Source organism: Engraulis encrasicolus, chromosome 19, assembly GCF_034702125.1.
Source record: "Engraulis encrasicolus isolate BLACKSEA-1 chromosome 19, IST_EnEncr_1.0, whole genome shotgun sequence".
Lineage (NCBI taxonomy): Eukaryota > Metazoa > Chordata > Actinopteri > Clupeiformes > Engraulidae > Engraulis > Engraulis encrasicolus.
The window spans coordinates 30,385,454-30,390,453 of NC_085875.1; the positions used below are offsets into that span (position 1 = coordinate 30,385,454).

Consider the following 5,000-nt stretch of genomic DNA (forward strand, 5'->3'; position numbering starts at 1 on the left):
CTGTAGATAGTGTAGATCAATGCAGACCTCCTTGGTAGGCTTGTTGTCTACACATGCATTTTACATGCAAATGTACTGTATCACTCTCCTGGCATTTCAATTTCACGTTACAATTCAAACACATTGATAACCTCCCTCTCATCTGGGGTTGGGGGCCCCACCACCATCACATCCAACACACCACACAGTGAAGCTACTTTCATGCGACTCAATCTGATGTGTTGGTCGCCTGTCAAAAAGAACCACAAGTCCATTTGATGAAAAACGGTTATTGTTCTTGATGCTATTTAGTTAAGCTTACTAAGGATATTAGTCTTGTGTTCTGTGAGGTATAAGAAAGATTTTTTTTTTCTTTCAAAGGTAGGGGGGCGGGGGGTATGGGCGCCAGAAATCAAACTCGCCTAGGGCACCAAATAAGCCAGAACCGGCCCTGATCTATTGGGTGTACAATTTTACACCAGATGAGTTTTCATAGTTTTCAGAACGAATTTTGAAGTTACCAAGCTTTTGCTAACTAGTGCTATGTCATAGGTTTCTGGCTGTGTAGTTTCATGAGTTTTCAGGACGAACTTTGAAGCAACCAAACTTTTGCTAACTAGTGCTTTATCATAGGTTTCTGGCTGGGCAGTGAAGGCACGTGTGAGATTCCAGCCATGTAGAACTTACGTGCACTGAGCTAATTAGCTAGCCAGCTAGTCACCAGGGAAAATATTTTAGCTACGTTTTTGCATGTTTGGATGCCCTTGCATGCACTTTTCAGCCTTAACATACACACTATTTTGCCTTTCAACCATGTATAGAATGTGCATTGTAGAAGATTTGTTTTTGGCCGATTTTAATGCCCAATGTTTGATAATGTGTTCCGTTTTGGTAAGTGTAATTTTGCTAGTCTTTAGAGTGAGTTGAGATGAATTTAGAGCCTTATAAAGGGATGTGACTTCGTTTGAAATATGCAGTGAGTGATTTTGATGCCAGAGGCCTGAAAGTTAGCACCTTTGATAGCTCTTTTAACGGGCTCCATAGGTGTGAATTACCACCAGTGTGCCCCTCCTAACTTCTTACCTTAGCTAACCAGTCTGCAGAATTTGTTAAGTTACTTGATGGAAAGTATAAAAGTATATATTCTTTTTCTTAGACCATATTCACATACATCCAAATACCCCACTGAATTCAATTAAGATAGTGAAATGTTCTTAAGAATATAATCAAATAAAATGTCCTGGGCTTTCTTGCAGAAGGCTACTGACTTAAAAATAATTCATGGTGTTTTGAATCGGTTGATGTATTTATTTGCACTCCTGTAGTAATTTACAGTCATGAAAGCTAAATTGTGACTTAACTTTTTTCCCCTGTCAGTAGGCTTTTACAGATTTATTGACCAGATGTCCTGGAAGTGCCCCCTGATGCAGACCCAGTGTAAGTCTGTTGTCACTGTTTTGTGTGTTTAGGCTATGCCAGGTTTGACACAGTATTTGGTTTTAGTGATATTTAATCTAATCTAAATCTCATCATGTTTTTAAACAGTGTTTGGTAGCCACCCACGCACGTTGACACAGCCCCCAGCAGTGGGCACCCATGGGGATGGACCCAGGAGTGGAGGATGACCCAATAGGGTGAGCTGCTGAGACAATATCACACATATAGATAATTGTTTTAAGTGTATGGGAAATAACTAAATGTTTGTTTACATTGCACAGATGAAAATTCTGCCCACTCACTATCTATTGACACCAGTCATACAAATGTATTGACCAGATGTCCTTGAATTGCCCCCTGACACAGACCCAGTGCAAGTATACATGCTGGCACTGTTTCAGTTGTTTAGGCCAGGGGTTCCAAAACGTCAGCATGGCCCCCAATATACCAATAGAGTCTGGCCAAGCCCCCCCTTACATGTTTCATGGCACACTATTTTTTCTGTGCCCCTTTTATAACCATTGTTTAGGTCTGTGAGTCAATGGCCCCTTCGGGATATATAAAATAATAATAAAGGTAGTAATGTTCAGAGATGCACAGAATCATGACAATGCAGTTCTTTGCTGTAGGAAATATATATGTTTTCCTTATTTTTAATTTAAGTTGATGACTCGGTTATTTAATTTATTACATTATTTTAATTAGCTTTTCCTGCCAAGCTGCTGCGGTCACCCTAGCACCCTCTTGCGGCGCCGCAGGGGTCCCTGACCCCCACTTTGAAAACCACTGGTTTAGGCTATGCACGGTTTGAGACAGTATTTGTTTTTAGTGATATGTCATAAATATTTTGTGTGATATTTATTCTCATCTAAATCTCATCTCATGTTTTTAAACAGTGGTGGGTAGCCACCCATGCACGTTGACACAACCAGCAGCGAGTACCCAGGGCGATGGACCCAGAAGTGGAGGATGATCCAATAGGGTGAGTTGCTGAGCTAATGTCACACACATACACTCACCTGCCACTATATTAGGAACACCCGTTACAACTGTTCATTGAGGCAAATTTCTCATCAGCCAATCACATGGTGGCAACTCAATGCATTTGTGCATGTAGACATGGTTGAGATGGATGATCTGATGTAGTTCAAACCGAGCATCATAATGGAGAAGAAAGGTTGATTAAATGGCTTTGAACATGGCATGACTGTTGGTGCTGAAAGGGTTTGATTTGAGTATTTCAGAAAAGACTGATCTTCTGGTTATCCACACTCAACCATCTCTAGGGTTTACAGAATGGTACTGTAAAGGGAAAAAATGCAGTGAGCAGCGATTCTGTAGGCAAAAATGCCTTGATGGCAAAGGTCTGAGGAGAATTGCCAGACTGGTTTGAGCTGATACAAAAGCAAAATTAAGTCAGATAACCACACATTACAACCGAGGTATGCATAAGAGAATCCCTGATTACACAGCACATCAAATCTTGAGGCCAAATGGGCTATAGCAGCAGAAAACCACATTTGGTGCCACTCCTGTCAGCTAAGAACAGGGAAATGAGGCAACAATTTGGACAGGCTCACCATAAACGACACTAGAAGATCGCAAAAATGTTGCCTCAATGTCAACATGGGTCAACTCTGCCTTACATCAACATTTCAGGCTGGAGATATAATGGCATAAGGATATTTTCTTAGCACAATTTTGTCCAATTAGTACCAATTTATCTTTGTTGGAATGCCACAGCCTACCCGAGTATTGTTTCAGGCAGTTCTAAAGGCAAAAGGGGTCCAACCCAGCACTAGAGAGTAGAGGTGCTCCGATTGCTCGGCTGCCGATCATGACCGGCCGATAATGGCCAAAAATAGCCTGATCGGTGATCGGAAAAACATGCCGATCAAAAAACCGATCGAGAGATATTAAATTCCTCACGCAACCATGTTGCCTTTACACCTGGCGCTGCATGTAGGCGCTGGCTCTGTTGATCTGGTGTCCTCAGTTGATCTGTGCGCTTTGCGGACACTTGATAATATTGAATCTGTACATTCCTCCTTTTGCAAGGGAGTCCTATTGGGAGTCCTCTTTATTGATAAATAGTGTTGGGAAATTCTGTGGAAAATGGACGATAATACATTGCATTACATTACACTTTAATCAAAATTGTAGTGTGGGGATAGATGCTTTCCTCAAGAGCTCTTCAGCCATGGAGGGAGGCTGGAGTTGGTAAGAGTAGGTACTGAATCTGTAACCCTGTGATCTACAGTCCAACGCCCTAACCATGGCTGCCCCTATATGGGGCAGTGGCCTAGTGGTTAGAGAGTTGGTCTTTCAATCTAGGGGTTGCTGGTTCGAATCCCCCCTGACCTCTCCCTACATCTACATCCATGGCTGAAGTGCCCTTGAGCAAGGCACCTAACCCCACATTACTCCAGGGACTGTAACCAATACCCTGAAAAATAATAGTTGTAAGTCGCTTTGAATAAATGAAAGTGTCAGCTAAGTGCAATGTAATGTAATGTAATGTAATGTAATGTAATGTAATGTAAAATGGAGTTAGTAGTGGAGAGTGGTGTGTCTGGATTTCCATTCATTTTTTCAAATGAAAATGTCTTTGCCTTTGCCTTTGTCTTTGTCTTTGCTCCACAGTGTGAGGAAAAGACGCATACTAGAGGGAGTCGAGGACTTGGCTGGCCTACAAAATGTCACTAAGGGATGCAACTGACAGCTGAAGTAGGATCTTTTTTGTTTTTTGGCCATGACAATGCTTTGACAGTTGATAATAAACTGATAATTACGATACCATGTGCACATCATTGTTTTTATGGGTTTTTAAAAAATAATAAAATGGATGTACTCATCGAAACCACTTGGTGATGTTGTTTTATTGATTGTTAACCAAATTATACTTGTAATAGATATGAATGCAAAGTTGATTAGAGCTTTGGCCTCAATTGCTATGTGGAAAATATTGCTCCATGTCTTCATTACGGAGAAATCTGATTATTTTGCAGGATTAATTCATGCAAAAATTGTCCAATAAAATTGAGGCGACAATATTACACATGATATAATGGAGGGAATCCTTCCAGTTGAAATGAGGAAAGTTCCTTGATTTATTCGCAATTTTACATATTTTATTCATGCAAAAATGTCCAACAAAATTGAGGCGACAATATTACACGCGATATAATGGAGGGAATCCTTCCAATTGAAATGAGGAAAGTTCCTTGATTTATATGAAATTTGTCATAATTTATTCATGCAAAAATGTCCAATAAAATTGAGGCGACAATATTACACGTGATATAATTGAGGGAATACTTCCAATTGAAATGAGGAAATTTCCTTGATTTTTTCAGAATTTTGCCTGATTTATTCAGGGACACAGGGAAAAGTGCACAATTATTTAACGTTATTTTGCAAAGAATATTTAGATTATTTGCTTAATAATAACAAGGGGAAAAGTTTGTTTAATATTTTTACGCGTAATAAATCGCCTCAATTTTTTTATGCATTTCCATTGTGTCTCTTTTTACAGTGTACGTATAGAGCAAAGTAGTCCTTCAGAAGCTACATAAATTCAAACA

At 40.0% G+C, this 5,000-nt stretch overlaps 2 long non-coding RNA genes across 3 annotated transcripts in view; one reads left to right on the top strand and one right to left on the bottom strand.

The window, feature by feature from the left end:
- Nucleotides 1–4,212, top strand: part of LOC134435229 (uncharacterized) — a 5,759-nt gene extending 1,547 nt beyond the window's left edge. Inside the window, exons 2-5 of one of the 2 annotated variants that reach the window (XR_010031984.1) lie at nucleotides 1,357–1,416; nucleotides 1,525–1,613; nucleotides 2,313–2,398; nucleotides 4,060–4,212. This is a non-coding gene — a long non-coding RNA (uncharacterized LOC134435229). Of the gene's footprint in view, nucleotides 1–971; nucleotides 1,417–1,524; nucleotides 1,614–2,312; nucleotides 2,399–4,059 lie in introns of those variants that run through there. The other variant, XR_010031983.1, reaches the window with a different exon arrangement.
- LOC134435230 (uncharacterized) overlaps nucleotides 1–5,000 on the bottom strand; it is a 33,649-nt gene that overhangs the window by 23,156 nt on the left and 5,493 nt on the right. The gene's annotated exons all lie outside the window — the stretch shown is intronic.